Source organism: Cetorhinus maximus, chromosome 3, assembly GCF_964194155.1.
Source record: "Cetorhinus maximus chromosome 3, sCetMax3.hap1.1, whole genome shotgun sequence".
Classification (NCBI taxonomy): domain Eukaryota; kingdom Metazoa; phylum Chordata; class Chondrichthyes; order Lamniformes; family Cetorhinidae; genus Cetorhinus; species Cetorhinus maximus.
Window position 1 is genome coordinate 12,531,378 of NC_135881.1, and position 25,481 is coordinate 12,556,858.

Genomic DNA, 25,481 nt, shown 5'->3' on the forward strand with positions numbered 1-25,481 from the left:
TATTGCAGTACCTTCCTTACGATCCCCATTATTTCTTTATTTATATTCCTTCCTACAGTGTAGCTACTGTTTGGGGCTAGAAACCACTTCCATCTGTGACTTATTTTCTTTGCTTTTCCTTATCTCTACTCAAACTGATTATCCACTTTGACCCTCTGCACGAAGATCATTTCTCACTACTGTGTTGATCTCACCCTTTATTAACAGAGCTACCCCATCTCCTTTCCCTTTCTTCCTATCCTTCCAAAATGTCAAACGCTCTTCGACACTCAGTTCCAAGCCACGGCCGCTTGGTAACCGTGGGCTGAATTTTACGTTGATTGGGCGGGGGCGCGCCTGGTCCGATCCGGGTGTGAACTCGTGTGAGATCACGTCGGGTGAGCGTCCCAACATCATCGCACGCTCGCGTGATATTTCGCTCGGTGGGCACGCGGAAAAGTCGGAAGTACGCCCGCCAACAATTAAGAGAGTAATTAAGCCCTAATGGTGCAATTGTCTGCTATTTATCGTCATCTGTCCAACCTTATGGCTGGTGGATGGGTGTATCGGCCAGGCGGCCTTTACATCTTTCATGAAACCTCATCCAAGGCCGGGATGAGGTTTCCTTAATGAAATAAAATAAAAATAAATATCCGTGGGCTGCATTTTTATCATCTATATTTTCAGGTGCCTGATTGTGACGCTTGGGCATTTTTTTTGTCTCTGCTTTTTAAAACGTTATTGGAATATTTTCGGGCCTGCAGCTCGCTGAGGCATCTCTCCACCTTCAGGGGGAGCTTTCCCTCGGCGCTCGCCCGCGCCCGCGTTGACGTCATCGCCCACCCTCCTCCTCGCCCCCACCCCAGCGGCGCTGAGCTTTTCAGCGCGAGCTTCACGCTGGATGGCCGTCAATTGGTCAGCCAGCGTGCAATTGCGGCCGGGGACCGGTCATGGTCAGCGGTCCACTTCCCGGCCAACTCCCAGGCCCGCCGATCGTGCCTGTCCGCCGAGCAAAAAAAACTCAGGCCCATGTCTCCGTAATGTCTCTCATACCGTACTTAATTATTCCTTTTAGTGCTATCTTGTTACAAATGATGCGAGCATTCAGATCAAGAGGCTTTAATTCGGTCTTTTTTGTCCCGTTTTTGCCGACTCTGACCATTTTTGCTGGTGCACTCTCATGTCTGTACGCTCTGCCCCTTCCTGTCACACACTGGTTATCGTTACCCGCGTCGCCACCCTGCACTATTACCTCGTCCTTTCTCTTTAACTTTCCAAATTTCATCTCATGTGAACCCCCGCCATGATTTAATTTAATGCCCTCTCTACAGCCCTGGTTATATGATTTGCCAGGACACTGGTCCCAGCACGGTTCAAGTGAAACCCATCACAACGGCCCCCTGTCTTTGCCCAGTACCGGTGCCAGCGCCCCATGAATCAAAACCCATTCCTCCCACACCAATCTATGAGCCATGCATTCAACGCTCTGATCTTTGTTGGGGAGGTGGTGGTATAGTAGCGTAGTCACTGGACGAGCATGCCAGTGACCCAGGGTAATGCTCTGAGGACCTGGGTTCAAATCTCGCCACAGCAAATGGTGAAATTTGAATTCAATAAAAATCAGGAATGAAAAGTCTGCTAATGACCATGAAACCATTGCCAATTGTTGTAAAAATCCACCTGGTTCACTAATGTCCATTAGGGAAGGAAATCTGCCATCTTTACCTCTCTGGCTTACATGACTCCTGAGATACTGGAGCAGTCCATGTCCAAATGCAGCAAGACCTGGACAATATCGAGGCTTGGGGTGGCAAGTACCATTCGCACCACACAAGTGCCAGGCAATGACCATCTCCAACAAGAGAGAATCCAACCATCACCCCTTGATGTAATAGCATTACCATCCCTGAATCCCCCACTATCATTACCATTGACCAGAAACTAAACTGGACCAGCCATATAAACACTGTGGCTACAAGAGCAGGTCAGAGGCTAGGAATCTTGTGATGAGTAACTCACCTCCTGACTCCCCAAAGGCTGTCCACCATCTACAAGGCACAAGTCAGGAGTGTGATGGAATACTCTCCACTTGCCTGGATGAGTGCAGCTCCCACAACACTCAAGAAGCTCAACACCATCCAGGACAAAGCAGCCCGCTTGATTGGCAACCCATCCACAAACATTCACTCCCTCCACCACCGATGCACAGTAGCAGCAGCGTGTACCATCTACAAGATGCACTGCAAGAATTCACCAAGACTCCTTAGACAGCACCTTCCAAACTCATGACCACTAGAAGGACAAGGGCAGCAGGTAGATGGGAACACCACCACCTATACATTCCCCTCCAAGTCACTCACCATCCTGGCTTGGAAATATATCGCCATTCCTTCACTGTCGCTGGGTCAAAATCCTGGAACTATCTTCCTAACAGCACTGTGGGTGTACCTACACCACATGGACTGCAGCGGTTCAAGAAGGCAGCTCACCAGCAACTTCTCAAGCAATAATTGTTGACCCAGCCAGTGAAGCCCATACCATGTGAATGAATTTTAAAAAATGTGACTCCAGAGCCACAGCAATGTGGCTAATTCTGAAATGGCCTAGCAAACCACACAGCTCAAGGGCAATTAGGGATGGGCAATAAATGCTGGCCAAGCCAGTGATGCCAACATCCCATGAATGAATTTTTAAGAAAAATCTTTTTTACCCTATGCCAATTTACTGATGGCTCTGTAGTAATCCTGAGATTATTATGTTACTGTCTGATAATATTACCGTGCCTTTGGGATGTTTTAAATGCACTGTATAAATGAAAGATTTTGTTGTATTTTTTCCAATCAAGTCTTGCCATTGCACAAAGGGAATCAAACTCATCGTGTAATATTTACCTGTTGTTTGACTTTCCTCTGTTCTGAGCTATTGCCATGGTTACCCACACTGCCATCGAGGTGAAGCTCGAACCACGCAAAGAAATTTAATGTTCCTTCACCAGCAACTACAACAGCTTGCATTTATATAGCACCTGTAACCTACTAAAGCATTTCAAGGTGCTTGACGGGAGCATTATCAGTCAGGATATAACACTGATCCACGTAAAGAGATATTAGGGCAACTGACCAAAAGCTTGGTCTAAAAGGTAGGTTTTAAGAAGCACATTAAAAATTGTTACCTGTGGCGCAGTGGATAATGTCCCTACCTCTAGCCCAGAAGCTCCGGGTTCATGGTCCCACTTCAGGACTTGATGGTCTCGAAAGGTGTGTTCATAATGTGGCCACGGAGGTTGATTATCAGCCTGTAAACCCTTCCAATGTGTCTGATGGCAAGCGGTAAGCGTGGGAGAGCTTCCCGGTCAACCACACTGCAGTCGCTTGCCAAGCATAACCAGGGGCCAATCCATTGGCGCTATATAAATGCAAGTCTTTCCTTCTTAAGAATTCTATCTCACAATCCAACATTTGTGACTTGTGCCTGCAGAAGAAAAGCAGGAAAGGGAACCTTTTTTGTCGATGTCTTGTTGAAGGGTTCGGCCTTATAAGCTGGTCTTGTGAGAAAGGCACAAAGCGCGACTCTGATTCCTCGTACAGTTTTGGTCTCCTCACTTAAGGCGGGTATACTTACATTGGAGGAAGTTCAGAGAAGGTTCACTGGCTTGACTCTCGGATGAAGGGGTTGCCTTAGAGGGAGGAAAGGGGCTGGGTATCTTGGGCCTATACTCGCTAGAGTTTCTGAAGAATGAGAGGTGATCTTAATCCTGATCCACAAGGGAGTCAAAGGTTATGGCGGACAGGCAAGAAAGTGGAGCTAAGGCCACAGCCTTATTGAGTGGCGCGCAGGTTCGATGGGCTGAATGGTCCACTCCTGCTCCTATTTCTTATGATCTTATATTTTATGTTCTTATTTTGACCTTATTGGAATGGATAGGTTCCTGACGGGGCTTGAGGGGGTAGGATGCTGAGAGAATGGATGGAACATTCCCCCCACCACCCTCCAGGAGGAAGTGTCGGTGCTACACTGACTTGGTGTTCAGCAAGATGGCACCACAGACATAACACAGTGCCAGCGGCATCGCCACGGTGACAGTGGGACTTCCTGCCTTCGAGAGCTGTCGCTCAGTCAGATAGGCCAGCAGCTCTCGCTGCACTGAGTAGCGGGCACTGCTGGGATGACAAGGAGACCCCGGGATGAAGACAAGCTTTTATCTTAAATTCATTCACGGGATGTGGGCTTCACTGGCTGGGCCAGCATGTATTGCCCATCCCTAATTGCCCCTTGAGAAGGTGGTGAGCTGCCTTCTTGAACCGCTGCAGTCCCTGTGATGCAAGTGCACCCATAGTGTTGTTAGGAAGGGAGTTCCAGGATTTTGACCCAGTGACAGTGAAGGAACAGCGATATATTTCCAAGTCAGGATGGTGAGTGATTTGGAGGGGAACTTCCAGGTGGTGGTGTTCCCATCTATCTGCTGCCCTTGTCCTTCTAGATGGTAGTGGTCATGGGTTTGGAAGTTGCTGTCTAAGGAGCCTTGGTGAATTCCTGCAGGGCATCTTGTAGATGGTACACACGGCAAGTGGGACGTATTCCATCACTTGGTAGCCTGTCCCAGGTAAGTGCGGGTCATTGAACTGGGAGGGATAAGGGAGCCTAGGAAGCTGGGTTGGGGGTGGGGGGAAGGGGGGTGCGGAGAGGTGTGGGGGTGGTGGTTTTGGAGGCCAGGCGGGGAGGAACAAATGGCGGGTAATATCTCGTCAGGGGATGGTGGCGGCGGGTGGGGGAGGGGGGGGGGGGTTGGGGGATGGTGGCGGAGTGAGGTGTGGAATGCCCCCTATGTGCTCAATGGAGCTCTGCCCAGAAAGACGCCCGGGCCAGTTTGGTTTAGAAAATGGCTTGCCCCCTCCCACCCATCTGCCCATGCCAAACTCCTTATGGGTGGCATCATATTCATGTCAATTGAGCTACCCACCTGCCAAAAACATGCCTGGCAGGAGGCTGTAAAATCCAGCCTCATGGGGGGACCTAGAACTAGGGAGCACAGCTTAAAAATAGGGGGGTCTCCCATTTAAGATGGAGATAAGGGGGAGGTGGTGACATAGCGGTATTATCACTGACCCAGAGAGTTCTGGGGACCCAGGTTTGAATCCAACCACAGCAGATGGTGAAATTTCAATTTAATGAAAAAAAACCATAACAAAACCATTGCTGATTGTTGTAAAAAGCCATCTGGTTCACTAACGCCCTTTAGGGAAGGAAATCTGCCATCCTTACCTGGTCTGGTAACCAGAATCACTAAAAACAGATTATCTGGTTGCTGTCACATCTCCGTTCGTGGAATCTGCAGGGGTGTTAGCATAGATTAGGGATTTAAAGGCTGGGATGAATGCTGCACAGTCATGAGTTCAAATCCCACCCTAGAAACTGGTGGACTTTAACTTCAATTTATTAATAAATCTGGGAAAAAATGCTCATGGAGCAAACAGGCTGTTGTAAAATTCCTATCTGGTTCACCAATGCCCCTTAAGGAAAGGACATCTGCCATCCTTACCTGGTCTGGCCTACATGTGACTCCAGACCCACAGCAATGTGGGCTGACTCTTAACTGCCCCTCTGAAATGGCCTAGCAAGCCACTCAGTTTTCAAGAGTAATTAGGGATGGGCAATAAGTGCCAGTGATGCCCACATCCCATGAACGAGGCGTTTCTTGTCTCAGAGGCTCATGAATCTTTGGAATTCTCTTCCCCATAGAGCAGCGGAGAATGGGTCACTGAATCTATTCAAGGCTGAGCTATGTCGTTGATGGGGGTGGCGGGTGTACGGCAGGCAGGAAAGTGGAATTAAGGTCAGAATCAGACCAGCCGCGATCTTATTGAGTGGTGGAGCAGGCTCGAGAAGCCAAATGGGAGCTCCAGCTCCTATTTCTGATGGTCCTAGGTTTGTAATCACTTGCTGCCTGATAAGAGATCCTACTGGGCAGCCTGTGATTCTTTTAGCACTGGTCCCTGTCAGTCTGAGGGGACTGTAGTTTCACTGGCCTGGTATTTGTTGGGGGTTCAGATGGGCTGCACTGACTTGATAAAGTAGGAAACGCACAGAGAGAGACAGCTGGGCTGATAGCTGCCTCGTGCGCTGAGCACATTCATTCCTTTATTCTAATGGGAAAGAGCAAACCTCAGAGACTCAACGGAATAGAAAGAATGTTGTACTTGATGGAACGCACTTCAGAGACCATGAATCAAACTCAATGTGGTTTTATTTGGGTTAGTGTTGAACATGCATCATAATCACACTATTATATGTGGCTCGCGTTTAGCACACTGGCCTCTGACAGTGCCACAGATTTGCAAGGTTCCCTTGCTATCACTTACTGGGAAGCTTCACGGATTTGATCTGTGCCTTTCACGACCTCAGGATGTCCCAGAGACCCTTTATTAAAGCTAACGCGGTGCTTCAGAAGCATTGCGATGGCGGAAATGCGGCCGTCAATTTGCGCACAGGAAGATCCCAGTGCGATTCGTGACCATCTGCTTCAGTGACCGTGGGCGGAGGCACCGGACTGCGGGGCCGCCGTATCCCTGGCAGTGGCTCTCAGTCAGGTCCTGGGAGGAAGGGCCGAGGGGACCAAGGATGGGAGGAGGTGATGGAGGAGACAGGGAAAATGATCACGAGGGAAAGGAGGAGGGGACAAAATGATTGGGAGCGAGGAAAGATGGAGGGAAGGAGTGAGATGTAGGGAAGGGGGGGGGTGAAAGTGATCGGGGGGGGATAAGAATGAGGTGGAGTGAGAGTCAGCATTATCTTTCGGCACTGCTGTTAAGTATTTTGTTTTAACAAACTCAGGTTTTTGGTATAAAAGCAGAAAGTGCTGAAAAAATCAGCAGGTCTGGCAGCATCTGTGGAGAGGGAAACAAAGTCAACCTTTTGAGTCCATTTGACTCTTCTCTGGAACTGAAGAGAGGCAGACACGTGATGGGTTTTATGCTTTTGAAAAAGGTGCGAGGGTCAGGTGAAGCAAAAAGGGAAGGTCAGGGATAGGTTAGAGGCGGTTAGATTAAATGACAAAGATGCCATAGAACAAAGGGAATAGAAAGTGGGGATGGTAGTAGTAAAGGAACAAAGCACTGGCCAAGAGTAGGTATTAATAGCAGAGTAAAGGTCAGCGCTATCTTAAAGCAAAATAGCAGAATGTGTTAACAGCAGAATAAAGGTAAGTGCTGACCTTTTTGGTAGATTTTTGTCACCAACTCTGGCTGTATTCAGGGCAAGTCAATTTTCCATAGGGGGCCTCAAAAGGTGTTAAGCCCCTTATTTGCATACGCAAAGAAACCGTGCCTGTTTCATCAGTCACTGGGCCTGGATGCCTGTTTCTCAACCTTCCCAAATATTGCGGGCGACGCACTCCCAGGCCACAGTTTCCATCTTTTTTTTTAAAAAAGAGATGAAATCTACAGGCCTAAGGGGAAAGTGCAGTGGCGTGGGACTAGATAGCTCTTACAACGAACCTGTACAGGCACACTGGGCTGCATGGCCTCCCCCTACACTGTGCGATGTTATGGCTGCATGAACTGGGAAGGGTGTTTTCAGGTGATAAGACGCTACGGGCTGTTCACGGGCTTTGGAGGCTGATTTCTAGCTCTGTAGCACAAGGGTTAACCTCCGCCATTACTGCTCCATACCCTGACACAATCGCGGCCCGAAGGTTTGAGATAAACACAGGCCCCAGCCTCTGATATCACTGGCAGCTGCCTAAGTGAGCCAGGCCACAGGCTCTATTGGCAACATATCGGAGACCAGACATAGAAAGCACCCTTTTCACTATCTGCCTACCTGCTGCTAATTTAACTGAGCAGCCAATGAATGTCAGAAATGAAAAACAGGGGAGCTGTAATGTGTCTGGTCCCAGCTCTAGGTCAAGGTCGCAACCTTTACTCCTTACCCACGTCAAGCTCCAGTGATATCCGTTTCTAACACTGTTGGGGCGCGAAATGAATGCAAGACAAAGTTAAATTGGACATTAAATTGGAATTTGTTTGGGTGAGTGCCACAGGTTACTGGGGACTCGTTAGAAATGCATTCTTTCTGAAGCTGTCCTGGATTTTTTTTTAGAAACATAGGAACTTAGGAACAGGGGTAGGCCATTCGGCCCCTCGAGTCTGCTCCGCCATTTACCTGGATCATGGCTGATCCTCTACCTCAACACTATAGAACCATAGAAAAGTTACAGCACAGAAGGAGGCCATTCGGCCCATCTTGTCCATGCCAGCCTGAGGTCATCCAGGTGCCCTTTCTAATCCCACCCTCCTGCACCCGGCCCATAGCCCTGCTGCTTACAGCACTTTAGGTGCAGATCCAGGTACTTTTTAAAAGAGTTTAGAGTTTCTGCCTCTACCACCAACTTGGGCAGCGAATTCCAGTCACCCACTACCCTCTGCGTAAAAAAGTTCTTCCTCATGTCCCCCCTACACCTTCTGCCACTTATCTTGAATCTATGTCCCCTGGTTCTAGAATTCTCCACCAAGGGAAACAATTTTATCCTGTCCACTCTATCTATTCCCCTCATAATTTTAAACACCTCAATCAAGTCACCTCTCAGCCTTCTTTGTCCTAAGGAAAATAACCCCAACCAATCCAATCTCTCCTCGTAGCTACACTTTTCTAACCCTGGCAACATTCTTGTAAACCTCCTCTGCACTCTCTCCAGAGCTATTCCGTCCTTCCTGTAATGTGGTGACCAGAACTGCACACAATACTCCAGGTGAGGCCTCACCAGTGTTTTATACAATTCCAACATTATATACTTACTTTTATATTCTATACCTCTGCCAGTGAAGGAGAGCATTCCATATGCCTTCTTTACAACCATGTCTACTTGAACTGCTGCCTTCAGGGACCTGTGTACTTGTACGCCAAGATCTCTCACTTCATCTACCCCTCTTAGTATATCTTCCTGCACTTACTCCATATGCCTTAATATCATCGGTATCTAGAAATGCATTGACCTCTGTCTTGAACATACTCAATGACTGAGCCTCCACAGCCCTCTGGGGTAAAGAATTCCAAAGATTCACCACACTCGGATTGAAGAAATTCCTCCTCATTCTCAGTCCTAAGTGTGCTGCCCTTATCCTGAGACTGTGTGCCCTGGTTTTAGACACCACAATCCCCCACTCCCCAGCCCGGGGAAATGGAGATACAGGGGCATGAAAATGTAACATTGGTAATGAGTGAATATACAATGGGACAGTGACTTGCATATATAACTTGCATTTAACATAGCAAAACATCCCCATGCCAATTCACAAGAGTGTTACCAAACAATATTTTAACACCAAATCACATAAAGTGATATTAGGACAGGAAACCAAAGCTGGGTCAAGGAGGGAGGTTTTAAGAAGCAGCTTAAAGGAGGGGACAGAGGCAGAGAGTCAGAGTGATTTAGGGAGGGGATTCCAGAGCTTAGGGCTCAGGCAGCTGAAGGCACAGTTGTTACATAGGAATATACGAGCTAGCAGAAGGAGTAGGCCACTCGGCCCCTCAAGCCTGCTCCGCCATTCAATAAGTTCGTGGCTGATCTGATTGTAACCTCAACTCCATTCCCGCCTACCCCCGATAACCTTTCATCCCCTTTGCTTATCAAGAATCTATCTACCCCTGCCTTAAAAATTATTCGAAGACTCTGTTCCCACTGCCCTTGAGGAAGAGAGTTCCAAAGTCTCACGATCCTCTGAGAGTCCTCATCTCTGCCTTAAATGAGCGACCCCTTATTTTAAAACAGTGACCCCCTGGTTCCAGATTCTCCACAAGAGGAAACATCCTCTCCACATCCACCCTGTCAAGACCCCTCAGGATCTTGATGGAGCGATTAAAATTGGGGATTCTCAAGGGATCAGGATTAGAGAAGCATTGGGATCTTGAAGGGTTGTCATGCTGGAAGAAATTGGATGCGGGGGAAAGGGAGAGGACGTGGAGGGATTTGAAACAGGGAAGAACGTTTTAAAATGGAAGCGTTACCAGGCTAGGAGCCAGTGCCCGGCCAGCGAGCCCAGGGAAAGAGTAGGGCCTATAAAGGACCATAGTGGTAATTTGTGCATGGATCCGGAAGACGTAGGTAAGGTTCTAAATGAATACTTAGTGTCAGTGTTCACAAGTGAGAGGGACGACGTGGGTATGGAAATCAGGCAGAATGATTGTGATATAATTAAACGAATTAGCATAGAAAGGGAGGAGGTTCTAAGTGGTCTGGCAGGCTTAAAAGTAGATAAATCTCCAGGCCCAGATGAAATATATCCCAGGTTATTGAGTGAGGCAAGGAAGGAGATAGCAGGGGCGATGGTAATAATTTTCAATACCTCTCTGGTCCCAGGAGAGGTGCCAGAGGACTGGAGGACAGCCAATGTGGTACCGTTATTCAAGAAGGGAGGAAGGGATAAACCAGGGAACTACAGGCCAGTCAGTCTAACCTCAGTGGTGGGGAAACTATTGGAAGCAATTCTGAGGGACAGAATTAACCTACACTTGGAGAGGCAGGGATTAATCAAGGACAGTCAGCATGGTTTTGTTAAAGGGAGGTCATGTCTGACCAATTTGATAGAATTTTTCAAAGAGGTGACCAGGTATGTAGATGAGAGCAATGCAATTGATGTAGTCTACTTGGACTTCAGCAAGGCTTTTTATAAGGTCCCGCATGGGAGACTGATAACAAAGGTAAGAGCCCATGGGATCCAAGGCAATTTGGCAAATTGGACCCAGAATTGGCTGAGTGGCAGGAAGTAGAGGATGATGGTCGAGGGGTATTTTTGTGACTGGATGCCTGTGTCCAGTGGGGTTCCACAGGGATCGGTGTTGGGTCCCTTGCTGTTAGTGGTATATATAAATGATTTAGACTTGAATGTACGAGGGTTGATCAGTAAGTTCGCGGATGACATGAAAATTGGTGGAGTGGTAAATAGTGAGAATAGCCTTAGATTACAGGAGGATATAGATGGGCTGGTCAGATGGGCTGAGCAGTGGCAAATGGAATTTAATCCGGATAAGTGTGAGGTGATGCACTTGGGCAGGACAAACAAGACACGGGAATACACGATGAATGGTAGGGCCCTGGGAAGTACCGAGGATCAGAGGGACCTTGGTGTGCATGTCCACCGGTCCCTTAAGGTAGCGGGACAGGTAGATAAGGTGGTTAAGAAGGCATATGGGATACTTGCCTTTATTAGCCGAGGCATAGAATATAAGAGCAGGGAGGTTATGCTGGAACTGTATAAAACGCTGGTTAGGCCACAGCTAGAGTATTGCGTGCAGTTCTGGAATCCGCATTATAGGAAGGATGTGATTGCACTAGAGAGAGTGCAGAGGAGATTTACCAGGATGTTGCCTGGGCTGGAGAGTTTTAGTTATGAGGAGAGATTGGATAGACTGGGGTTATTTTCCCTGGAGCAGAGGAGATTGAGGGGGGGACATGATTGAGGTGTATAAAATTATGAGGGGCATAGATAGAGTAGACAGGAAGGAACTTTTCCCCTTGGTGGAGGGATCAATAACCAGGGGGCATAGATTTAAGGTAAGGGGCAGGAGGTTTAGAGGGAAGTGAGGAAGGATTTTTTCACCCAGAGGGTGATGCGAATCTGGAACTCACTGCCTGGAAGGGTGGTAGAGGCAGGTATCCTCATAACATTTAAGAAGTATTTGGATGTGCACTTGTGATGCTGGAAAATGGGATTAGAATAGTTAGGTACTTGTTTGACCGGCACAGACCTGATGGGCTGAAGGGCCTTTTCCTGTGCTGTAGACCACTATGACTATATGACTCTATGTTCCAGGGATGCATCACTAAATCGATCATTCATTCTTTTTCTGCACTGGATGGCCAACCTCTTGTGTGCAGCATTGGCATTGACCACCTCTGCCATTGCCTCCCAAACCGGATAGGTGACTGTGGTGGACCTCCTGCAGCCGGAAAGGAGGTAGAGGACATCGTGGCGACCTTCCACTGCATCGAGCAGACGTCTCAGAGAGACGTCACTAAATTTGGGGGCTGCCACATTCTTTGCTTTCGGGCCCACCTGTCGCCTGGAGACATGAAGTAGGCATGCACTCTGGTGCACTTTAAACATGGCGTCCAGAGCGAGGAATTGCTGAGGTCACAGCATGGTGGGCAAATCCAAGCCTGCCTGCCAGTGATTCAACGTTTTCCCCATGAACGCATTATTAATAAGGCAGGTCACGCTGGGCCTGGGACAAAACGGCGCAAAAAAGCCACCATTGCGGCTGGTGGGTAAAATGTCCTTTGTCTTGCCCGCTACCGCACTTTGTGCACATCTGGGATGATTCCGCCCGTAGTGTTCACTTGTTTGGTGTTTGATTGTGTGTATCTGTATCTGTTCTCTGTCTGTGATTAGTTAAGTCTGGGCATGATTATTTTGAAAGAGAAACTAAACTGTAGGCAAGTAACTGGAAGCATGTGAGCAGACGTTTTTAAAGCTCTTGTGCGTGCATGGGAGCAGGTGTGTCATCTCTGCATATCGCGGAGGCATAAAACACAATAGTGACATTTTCCAGGTACAACGGATGTCCAAATTCATCTTCAGATGTGATTTGAACCGCATTTGTTGTCAAAACTACTTTACTATGTAAACAGGGAATATACTAAGAGCCCTAGCCAATATTCTGCAACTTTATTCCAGTAAACCAGCTCTGCTGTGAATTATAACATAATATACTGATCAAGCTCAAGGTGAGAGAACAGTGTAGGAAGAAACCTCTTGACTTTAGAGCAAAGTTTCGCTTCCCAATATTGATCTCCCCAGATTACAATTCTACAGATCGATACGACACCTGATGGTGCTCAGTGAGTTTGAGCAGAAGCTTATGCATCCATTTTAGAATTGAAATAAAATGAACAGAGCGAGAGAGAGTGAGTGTGGAAGGAGAGAAATAGAGATGGAGATAGAAAGAAAGGTAGAAAGTGAGAAAGAAATAGAAACATTGGATATATTGCTCTATGTAAAGAATGATGGGGCTACGGGGAAAGAGCTGGGCAAAATGAGATTAATTAGATAACTCACTAAGAGAGCCTGCAAAGGTATGATGGGCTGAATGGTCTCCTGCTTTGAGTAGAATGGGCCTACACTATCCAGAGTTTAGAAGAGTGAGAGGTGATCACACTGGAATATATAAGGTTCTGAAAGGGCTTAATAGGACAGATACTGAGAATCTGTTCCTCTTGGCTGGAGATACTAGAACCAGGACTAGGTCTCAGGATAAGGAATCAGCCATTTCAGACTGAGATAAGGACAATGATCAAGCAGTTTGCAGATGACACAAAAATTGGCTTTGTGGTTGAAAGCAAGCAGTGTTGCTGCAGACCGCAGGAAGATTTCAATGGGCTGGTCAGACAGGCAGAAAAGTGGAAAATGGAATTTCACCCAGAAAAGTGTGAGGTGATGTATTTGAGGAAGTCAAACAAGGCAAAGGATTAAACAATAAATGGGAGGATACTAAGAGGTTGTAGAGGAAGTGAGGGACCTCGGAGTGAATGTCCACAGATCCCTGAAGGTAGGAGGACAGGTCGATAAGATGGTTAAGAAGGCATATGGAAGGTTATGACACAGCAGATGGTAAATGCTGAGCTGTTCAACTTCCAGAGGGAAACTTGAAACAACCATCACAACTAATTTTCAATTTGTATGATTCGAGATGTGGGCTTTGAATTCAGTAATAAGACCACTGAGCCTTAAGACGTATTTATAAAACTAAATTAGACATTTATTAATAAAAGAGAAGATTGTAAGCACATATGTATATCTACAAATTACTACTATAATAACTCCTAAATCCCCGAATTAATTTAACTCCCAGTTACACTTTCGTTAAGGCAACAGTAAGGCACATAGATTTTAAAAGACCCAAGTAAAATAAACGATACCCTGAACAGCCAGATTCAAAGTGAGTTCTCTTAACTTCAGTCCCTGGAGGCAGCCGTTTGGTACATACAGGCTGCAGGCTTTTCACACATGTTGAATCTTTAGATGCCTCCTTTACAAACAGCCTCCTCTCCTTTATACATATTTTCCTCTTTCAGTGCAAATTCCTATTGTTTCACTATGTCTTTGAACTTTACCTCTCTACTAATAAAAAAATCTATCATACCACCAATTCCACCAGTAATCTTTGGGAAAATAAATAAACACACTGGGGAGAATTTTCCCCCCATCGGTAGGGGCTGTGTGGGGGTGGGCAGGGCCGGGCATGGACCCGATTGGCTCTCCTGATCGGGTCCGCACCGCCATTTTACATGGGCAGGCCAATTAAGGCCCGCCCAGCATGATGTGCGCCCGGAAGCGCTGAGTCGGCTGCGTGCCCGCTGAACTGAAAATCTAGATGACGCGCGGTGACATCGGGACGCCCGCCCGACGTCACCGCGCATCATTTTATGCTTCGGTGAGCGGCCCACCCCCGCTCACTGAGCCAAAGATTCAGGCCACCATTTCTTATTACTTCTGCTGGCTAGGTCTACATTACACCCCTTCTTTTGAATTCAAGCCACTCTAGCTTGTTTAAAAATGCAAATGTTGCCTTTACACTTCACATTCTAAAACTTCCCCATGTTTACCTAATTAACATTTCAAATCTAACTTCTCTTCTTATATTGAGAGACTAACTGCCTCTAATTCAATTAAGTCTCACATACACACACACACACACATGGACACATCCCACTAATACTCTATTTTACAATAAATTCCAATAACATTATAGAAATTATATCTTCCTGACATCCCCCTCCGCATTGAAAAATGAACTGTTATAATTTTAAAAATGGCTTCGTTTTTATTAACCCATCTTATATTATCTCCTATACTTATCTGTATACTTATGCTATTACATTACCAGATGTGTGCATTAACATAATATATATATAAATCCTTCGCATCAACAGAAATCATTCCAGTTCAGAGTCCGTGTTTTTAAATGTCCAATTTTCCTTTTAAGCTTCAGATTCTTGATAAAGCATCTGCAATCAGCTTTTCTCACCCAGCGACATGTATAATCTGTAGATTAAATGGTTTGCAGTAATAAACTCCATCTGAATGGCCTTGCACTCCTGTCTTGCCATTTCTCCAGAAACTTTAAAGGATTGTGGTCTGTATAAACAATTGTTTCTGACGAATTGTTTGCCACATAAATTTCAAAATGCTGCTATACTAACACCAAACCCAAAGTATCCTTAATGAACGTTGAATATCTTCTCTGTTGTACATTCAAATTCTGTGAAAAGTACCCTATCGGTTTTTCAAATTCCAGTGTCATCTTCTTGTAACAGTACAGCGCCAGTGTCTATATCTCTTGACTTAAATTGCTTAGCATAATTGGGTACTGCCAAAACTGGTGTTGTAGTTTTGAAACTATCAAATGACTTCTGACACCCCTGTATCCATTGAAACCTATTGTTCTTTTCAATAGTTCAGTCAGTGGGGCAACCACACTGCTCAAATTTGGTACAAATTTTGGATAAAACCCACTCATGGCCAGAAATCTCAAAACTTCTCGTTTTGTTGTAGGCACTGGGAAATCCACGGTAACCTTGACTTTCACATCTCTCGCAGCCACCTTACCATATCCAATGGTATGGCCTTGATATGTAACTTGTGCTTTTGCAAATTCACTTTTAGCCAAGTTCCTCACCAAATTAGCTTCTTGTAATCGAGTAAATAATTCTTCCAGGTATTGTAAGTGTTCCTCGCAAGTATGATGAAAACTATCAAGTCGTCAATATAAACAGCACCATTGCTCAGACCTGCAATTACTTTGTTTGTCAGTTTTTGAAATGTCACAGGTACATTCTTCATACCAAATGGCATGACTTTAAACTAATATAGTCCATTTGGCATCACAAAAGCCGATATCTCCTTTGCTCTTTCCGATAATGGTACTTGCCAATGTTCTTTTAGCAAGTCAATCTTTGCGACAAATTTTAATTGTCCTACTTTCTCAAAGCAGTCTTCCTACCTGGGTATAGGATATGAATCTGCTTTTGTCACCACATTCACCTTTTGGAAGTCCACATACAGTCTTTGTGTTCCATTCAGTTTCATTACCAGTACAACAGGGCAACTCCAGTTACTGCAACTTGTCTCAATGATATCATTTTGATGCATGAGGTCAATTTCTTTCTGTACTTGGGATAACTTTGCCGGATTTAATCTATAAGGATGTTGCCTTATCAAAGATAAAACTGTTACAGACAGATCATGTTTGGCTAAATCTCCTCCCCAACTTATTTCCACAAATAGCTTTGTGTGACTGCAATAGCTTTTCCAAATCACGTTGACATTTATCTGGAAGGTAATTCAATATTACATTTAAATTTTCAAGTATCCCATCATTATCCAATTTGATTAGAGGAAACTCGGTTTCAGAATCCTGCATTTCTACTTCTTTATCGTTATCTACTATCACTAATACCTCCTTTTGGTCCTCTTCCTTGTCAAAGTACTTTTAAAGCATATTTACATGACACCCCCTCTGCTTCTTTCTTCTATCTGGAGTATTTGTTAAATAATTAACTTCACTCTGTTTCTTTTCAATCCTGTAAGGCCCACTAAACCTTGCCTTTAATGAGTCACCCAATACTGGTAACAGAACTAGCACTTTCTCTCCAGCAACAAAATTGTGAGCTGTAGCTTTCCTGCCTGTTTTCATTTTCATCACTTGCCGTGATATCTTTAAAAGTTCCCTAGCCAACTAACATGATCTGTCCAATCTCTCTCTAAAGTTTGATACATAATCCAGGAGAGTGGTTTCTGAATTTTGACCCACCAATTTCTCATAAATCAATTTCAGTGGTCCCCTTACCTCATGACCATAGACTAATTCGAATGAACTAAAACCAGTCAATGCATTAAGAGCGTCCCTGATAGCAAATAACAAGAATGGAATTTCTCCTGCCCAATCCTGTGGATAATCCTGACTGTACGCTCTCATCATAGTTTTTGGGGTTGGATGCTATTGTTCCAAAGCCCCTTGTGACTCAGGATGATTAGATATTGACTTAACTTATCCTCAAACTGTTCATTACTTCCTTAAACAGCTGTGGCATCACATTTGAACCCTGATCTGATTGTACTTCCTTAGGTAAACCATATCTTGTAAAAAAAATTTAGCTAACTCTTCCACAATCTTTTTTATTGCAATGTTTCTCAAAGGTATTGCTTCAGGAAATCTGGTAGACACATCCATTATTGGCAGTAAGTATTGATTTCCACTTTTCATCTTCGGGAGAGGTCCCACACAATCAATCATGACCCTAGTAAAAGGTTCTTCAAATGCTGGAACTGAAATTAAAGGTGCCAGCTTAATCACTGCTTGTGGTTTCCCTATCACCTGACATGTGTGACATGCTCTACGAAATTTGACTGCATTCCTATGCAATCCAGGCCCCCAAAAACATGTTTTTATATCTTTGCCTGTGTCTTTCTGATTCCTAAATGTCCCCCCATTGGAATTTCATGAGCTATCCTCTGAATCTCATTTCTATATTCAAATGGTATTACAATCTGATGTACCTCCCTCCAGCTCTCCTTTACTGAAACATGATACGGCCTCCATTTTCTCATTACAATATCGCCCTTAAGGTAATAACACTTTGGAATACATTTCACCTCTGTTTCTGAGTAAGCTGTTTGGTGTAAGCGTTGCATTTGAAAATCCTTTTTCTGTAACCCCACCAACCTCCTTGAGTTAAACACTCCAGCTGAATTGTCCTCTATTCTTTCCTCCTGAACAATGCTATCAAACACAATGTCAGCTAATTGGACATCAACACCTTCTCCCTGTCTTTGAACTTCCTGTTCATCTTGTTTCAACCAATGAGCCTGTGATCTTTTAACCACACAATCTGGAATCAATCCAGGGTGCTCTCTCTGCAACACTTCTGTTGAAGGCACCTCTACAGGCTGCTCAGCTACCATAAGCATCACCCACATTTGTGATCCAGCTATATCATTACCCAAGATAAATTGAACTGTTGCAATGGGCAATTTTTCCACCACTCCAACAGCCACTTCATCTGTTTTTCACTTAATCTTTAAATTTACCTTCGACAAGGGAATAGGTTTAGCATCTCCATGAACCCCACTTATTATCACTTGTTCCTGCAATATTCACTCTGAACAACAGATATCACTATCCCACAATATTAAAGATTGACTAGCCCCTGTGTCTCTTAAAATTTTAACACCTTTACCTACTCCACCCTATATACGTAGAAAATCTTAAAAAATTTCTGCAACCTACTCCTCAAAAGTCTCTTGGGTAAATTGTGAACATGTTCCCACTTCTTTAGCTATCACTGATTCCTCCTACTTTACCTGTACACAAACCGTTGTTTTTTTTCATGTATCTGAACCTCAGAACCCACAGTACTTTCACTTCCAGAACTTTTTTGTACCCCTATAATTGCAACAGATTTTCCCTGCAATTTCCAGCCCACCGACTTCATGTGTCCAACTTTATTGCAATAAAACACCTCAAATTTCGAATGTCACCTCTACCCTCCGCACTTTCCTTTTTATTCTGAGAATAAAACTTGCCATGACTTTCCACCTATTCCTTCTCTTCCCTGACTACCTGCCTTCCTTTCACTTTCCCATTTTCTATCCTCTTCCGACTTGGAAGGGTGATGAAGAAAGGTTTAGCTCCATGAACTAACTCATAATCATCAACTACCTCTGCTACTTGTCTTATAGAATCAACCCTCTGTTCCTCCACATGAGTTCTCGCTACCGAAGAAATTGAATCTTTAAATTCTTCCAGAAGAATTATTTCTCTAAGAGCTGCATATGTCGTTTCTATCTTAAGTTCCCATATCCACCGGTCAAAATTACTTTGTTTTACTCTCTCAAACTCAATATATGTTTGCCCAGACTGTTTTCTCATCTTCCTAAATTTCTGCCCGTATGCCTCAGGAACCAGCTCATATGCACTCAAAATAGCCTTTTTATCACATCATAGTTCACCGATACCTCTTCTGACAGTGAAGCATAAACTTCATGTGCTCTACCCACCAGCCTGGATTGTAACAACAATGTCCAGTTCTCCTGTGGCCATTTCATTTGTTTAGCTATCTTCTCAAATGAAATAAAGAATGCTTCAACATCTCTTTCCTCAAACTTTGGAAAAGCTTGTACAAATTTAAACATCTCCGCACTGGGTTCTGATCTGGAAGTAAGACATTCCTCACCTACTGGCGTAAGACCATAAGACGTAAGAGCAGAAGTAGGCCATTCGGCCCCATCGAGTCTGCTCTGCCATTCAATGAGATCATGGCTGATCTGATAATCCTCAACGCCACTTTCCTGCCTTTTCCCCATAAACCTTTGTTCCCTTACTGATTGAAAATCTATCTATCTCAACCTCAAATATACTTAACGACCCAGCCTCTACAGCCCTCTGCAGATTAACTACCCTCCAAGAGAAGAAATTCCTCCGCATCTCTGTTTTAAATGGGTGACCCCATACTCTGAGATTATGCCCTCTGGCCCAAGACTCTCCCACAAGGGGAAATAACCTCTCAGCATCTAACCTGTCAAGACCCCTAAGAATCTTATATGTTTCAATAAGGTCGCCTCTCATTCTTCTAAACTCCAATGAGTACAGGCCCAAACGACTCAACCTCTCCTCATAAGAAAATCCCTCCATACCCAGGATCAACCTAGTGAACCTTCTCTGGACTGCCTCCAATGCCAGTATATCTTTCCTTAGATAAGGAGACTAAAACTGTTCACAATATTCTAGGTGTGGTCTAACTAGTGCCTTGTATAGTTTTAGCAAGACTTCCCTATTTTTATACTCCATTCCCTTTGAAATAAAGGCCAACATTCCATTTGCCTTCCCTATTACCTGCTGAACTTGTATGCTAGCTTTTTGGGATTCATGCACGAGGACCCCCAAATCCCTCTGTGCTGCAGCTTTCTGCAGTCTTTCTCCATTTAAGTCATATTCAGCTCCTCTATTCTTCCTGCCAAAGTGCATAACCTCACAGTTTCACACATTATATTGCACCTGCCACTATTTTGCCCATACACTAAACCTGTCTGTATCCCTCTGTAGACTCCTTGGGCAGAATTTTGCCGTCTGCGAGCAGGGGGCGGGGCCCACTCGCCGACGTGTACAATGATGCTGGATAATGTTGGGCGGAACCCCCGACGTTATCCCGCCCCATTTAAATTTTCAGGTAGGCGGGGGCAGGGCAAAATCAGCTGCAGGCCCGCTGACCTGTCAGTGGCCAATTAAGGCCATTGACAGGATCATTTATACAATTAAAGGACCTGCCTGTCCAACCTTAAGGTTGGCGGGCAGGCCAGGAGCCCCGGCGGCAAATAGAAAAAACATGAAACCTCATCCAGCGGTGGGATGAGGTTTCATGTGGGGTTTTAAAATTTTTTTTAAAGTTATTCTGTCAATTATGAACATGTCCCATCTCATTTGACATTGTCACATGAGGGGGACATGTTATGGATTTTTTTTTTCTATTTTTAATATTTTTCAAAGTGTCAGCGATCTCCCTGAGGCAGCACTAGACTCAGGGAGATGTGCGCTCTATCGTGCGCATGCGTGAAACAGCACACTCTCACTTTTGGGGAATCCCCCCCCCGCCCGCACAGGGAGTGCACAGCACTTCCCACCAGATGTCCCACTGGGTGGGCCTTAATTGGCCCGCCCACGTAAAATGGCGGCGGGGCCCACTTCGCTGGCAGGGATCGGCTCCCCGCCCACCGGATATTGGGGTGGGCCTGCCCGCCTGACAGGCAGAAAGTTCTGCCCCTTGTGTCATCCTCACCACTTGCCTTCCCACCTAATTTTGTGTCACCCGCAAACTTGGCGATAGTACATTCACTTCCCTCATCCAAGTCATTAATATATATTGTAAATAATTGTGGCCCCAGCACTGATCCCTGTGGCACTCCACTAGTTACAGGCTGCCATCCTGAAAATGCCCCCTTATCCCAACTCTCTGTCTTCTATTAGTTAGCCAATCCTCTATCCATGTCAATATACTACCCCCAACACCATGGGCTCTTATCTTATTAAGTAACTTTACGTGCGGTACCTTATCAAACACCTTTTGGAAGTTCAAATATATTACATTGACTGGTTCCCCTTTATCTATCTTGCTTTTTACCTCCTCAAAGAATTCTAATAAATTTGTCAGGCATGATTGCCCCTTCATGAAGCCATGCTGACTCTGCTTGATTAGATTATGTATTTCTAAATGCTCTGTTATTACATCCTTTATAATAGACTCTAACATTTTCCCAATGGCAGATGTTAAGCTAACTGGCCTATTGTTACCTGTTTTGTGTCTCCCTCCCTTTTTGAATAAGGGTGTTACATTGGCAGTTTTCCAATCCTCTGGGACTTTTCCAGAATCTAAGGATTCTTGGAAGATTACTACCAGTGCATCCACTATCTTTGTAGCTACTTCCTTTAATATCCTAGGATGCAACCCATCAGGTCAAGGGGACTTATCAGCCTTTAGCCCCATTAGTTTCCCTAGTACTTTTTCTCTAGTGATAGATCTTGTATCGATTTCCTCCCCCTCTTTTGCACCATAATTATTCAGTATTTTTGGAATGCTATTAGTGTCTTCTACCGTGAAGACTGATGGAAAGTATTTATTCAACTCCTCTGCCATTTCCTGGTTCCCCATTATTATTTCCCCAGTCTCATTCTCTAAGGGGCCTATGTTCACTTTGGTCTCTCTCTTCCTTTTTATATATTTAAAGAAGCTGTAACTGTCCGTTTTTATATTATTTTCTAGTTTACCCTCAAATTTCATTTTCTCCCTCTTTATTATTGTTTTGGTCATCTTCTGTTGGCTTTTAAAACTTTCCCAATCCTCTGACTTACCACTAATCTTTGCCACATTGTGTGTCTTTTCTTTTAATTTGATACTATCCTTAACTTCTTTGGTTAACCATGGTTGGTTTATCCCCTTCCTAGAATCCATCTTCCTCACTGGGATATATCTCTTTTCTTAACTTCCCGCATTTTAAGTTGGATTTTTTTTCTATTCATTCATGAGATGTGGGTGTTGCTGGCTAGGCCAGCATTTATTGCCCATCCCCAATTGCCCTTTGTTCAGAGGGCATTTTAAGAGTCAACCACATTGCTGTGGGTCTGGAGTCACATGTCGGCCAGACCAGGTAAGGACAGCAGATTTCCTTCCGTAAAGGGACATTAGTGAACCAGATGGGTTTTTAACAACAATCGACAATGGTTTCATGGTCATCATTAGAATTTTAATTCCAGGTTTCTCTCTCTCTTTTTCTCTTTCCTCCTTTTCTAACCAGGCCGTTTCTAATTCCCTTTCTTGTTTTCTTTCTCTCTCCTTCCTTTCTGAAATGTGTTCTGTTTTTCTTTCTCTGCTGTCTCTAGATCCAACTTTTTCATTTGCAACTGGATTTGAGCCCATTCCAATGAACCGCCCCTTGGAGAACTCGGTATCTCAGGTATTCCTTCCAATTTCAAATGCTGTGCTATACTTTCAATACTGTCTGATTTCCTCACCCCTTCAGGTAATCCTAATTGTAACTTATCTGCCAATTCCATTAACTTAGCTTCATTCACCTTTTGTAAACCACCCAAAGTTATACCTTCAACTCCCAGACACGAGTTAGCATTTGCCAAAGACATATTGCGGTCTCACTGCCACGAAAAAAAACTCACACCAACTCCTGGATTCAAAGTGCTTCTCGTACTTGTAACCTCAAGATTCGCCAACTCCAAACCGATCAAGGGATTTCAAATATATCCCACAAAGAGCCTCCGATTTTTGTTATGGTGCAGCTGATGGTAAACGCTGAGCTGTTCAAATTCCAGAGGGAAACTTGAAACAACCGTCACAACTAATTTTCAATTTGTATGTTTCAAGATGCGGGCTTTGAATTCAATAATAAGACCACTGAGCCTTAAGAGGTCTTGTAAGGTTCATATAAAACTAAATTAAACATATATTAATAAAAGAAAAGATTGTAAGCACATATGTTTATCTACAAATGACTACTATAATAACTCCTAAATCCCTTAATTCATTTAACTCCCAGTTACACTTTCGTTAAGGCAACAGTAAGACACAATGGGCAGAATTTTGCCGTTGGCAACCAGGGGGCGGGGCCCGCTGGCCGACATGCATAATGACGCGAGATGACATCAGGGGGAATCCCCGATGTTATCCGGCACCATTTAAATTTTCAGGAAGACGGGGGCACAGCCAAATCAACTGTGCGCCCGCCGACCTGTCAATGGCCAATTGAGGCCATTGACGGGATCATTGAAACAAGTAAAGGACCTGCCCGTCCAAACTTAAGGTTGGTGGGCAGGCCAGGAGCCCCGGCGGCAAATAGAGAAAACATGAAACCCCATTCACCGGCGGGATGAGGTTTCATGTAGGGATTTAAACAGTTTAATAAAGTTTTAGTGTAATTTATGAACATGTCCCATCTCATGTGACATTGTCAAAAGAGGGGGACATGTTAAGGATTTTTCTTTCTATTTTTAATGTTTTGAAAATTGTCAGCGATCTCCCTGAGGCTGCACTTAGCCTCAGGGAGATGTGCGTCCTTTTGTGCGCATACACGAAAGAGCGTATTCTCGCTTTTGGGGAATTCCACCCCCCCACCCCCGGCCTGTCTGCACAGAGAGCACATAGCGCTTCCCACCGGACGTCACGCTGGGGGGGCCTTAATTGGCCCACCCATGTAAAATGGCGGCGGGGGCCACTTCTCTGCCCACCGGAGATTGGGTCGGGCCCGCCCGCCCGGCAGGCAGAAAATTCTGCCCATAGATTTTAAAAGATCCAGGCAAAGTAACCAATACCCTGAACAGTCCGATTCAAAGCGAGTTCTCTTAACTTCAGTCCCTTGGAGACAGCTGTTTGGCACATAGAGGCTGCCGGCTTTTTACACTTGTTGGATCTTAACTGCCTCATTTACAAACAGCCTTCTCTCCTTTATACATATTTTCCTCTTTGAATGCAAATTCCCATTGTTTCAGTGTGCACAGAATTTTCACCCCGGCGTGCGGTGACGGGCCCGACTCGCTCGAGCGAGAAAAGACACGCATTCATCTCGGGCAAGCGTCCTGACCTCATCGCGCAGTCGTGCGATAGTTCGGCGGACGAGTGCACGCGGGCATCGTCTGCGCGCCCGCCGACAAGTAAAAGGCTTGTTAAGGCCATTAACGAATCAATTAAGTTAAAATCTTCTCTGCCCGCCCAACCTGACGGTTGGCAGGCGGGGCAGGCGAAAAGGCAAGGGTGACCTTTGCATTTTTTTTTTGGAAACCTCATCCACGGCCGGGATGAGGTTTCCAAAACCAAAAAAAAATAAAACAGAAGATTTAAAATTGAATCACACCACAGAACAAGAGTCGCACGAGGGGACGTGTTTCATTACATTTTTCAATTCTTTGTCTTTTTTTTGAAAGACTCCATCTCCCTGAGGCTGGCTCTGTGCCTCGGGGAGGTTCTGACGTGGGCACTCGCGTGCATGCGCGAAGTTCGTCCTCGACCCAATCGCCCAAACCCCCTGCCCGCACAGGCAGTGCTGAGCACTGCAGCTCGCGCTTGACGCTGGGCAGGCCTTAAGCGCGAAATTGCCTTCCGGCCTCATCGGGGGAGATGTTCGGCTTCCCGACTGCCCCTGCCCACCCCCCACCCCCACCAAGCCCGCTTGACAGGGGCTAAATTCTGCCCTATGTCTTTTGAACTTTACCTCCCTACTAATAAAAAAATCCATCATCGTACCAATTCCACCAGCAATCTTGGCGGAAAATAAATAAACACACGACTTGCTACTTTCACACTATTTCTGCTGGCTAGGTATACATTACACCCCCTCCTTTGAATTCAAGCCACTCTAGTTTGTTTTAAAAATGCAAATGTTGCCTTTACACTTCACGTTCTAAAACCTCCCCATGTTTACCTAATTAACATTTCAAACCTAACTTCTCTTCTTACGTGAAAGGACTCAGACTAACTGCCCCTAATTCAATGAAGTCTCACACACATACACACACAGGCACACATAGGAGAGAATTTTGTCCCTGTTGGGGGAGGGGGGCGGTGAGGGGGTCTGTGCGGGAGCAGGCGCCATTTTAATTGGGCCCCGCCCATCGTGACGCGCAGCCGGAAGTGCTGAGCGCTCCCTGTGCGGGCAGGGGGTGGGGAGGCTGAGTCGGGGCCTCATGGGAGGTGCCTCAGGGAGTTTCATTTCATTCTGAAAAATTTAAATAAAGAGAAAGAAAAATTTCAGACACGTCCCCGCTCATGTGACATGTCACATGAGCTGGGACATGTCAATGAATTTTAATAAAATCATTTATTGGATTTATAAATCCTTCATGAAGCCTCAACCCGCCCGTGGATGAGGCTTCATGAGAAATGCGAAGGCCGCCTGGGCTCTACACCTGCCCGCCAACCTTAAGGTTAGACGGGCAGCTCCGTTAATTAGTTT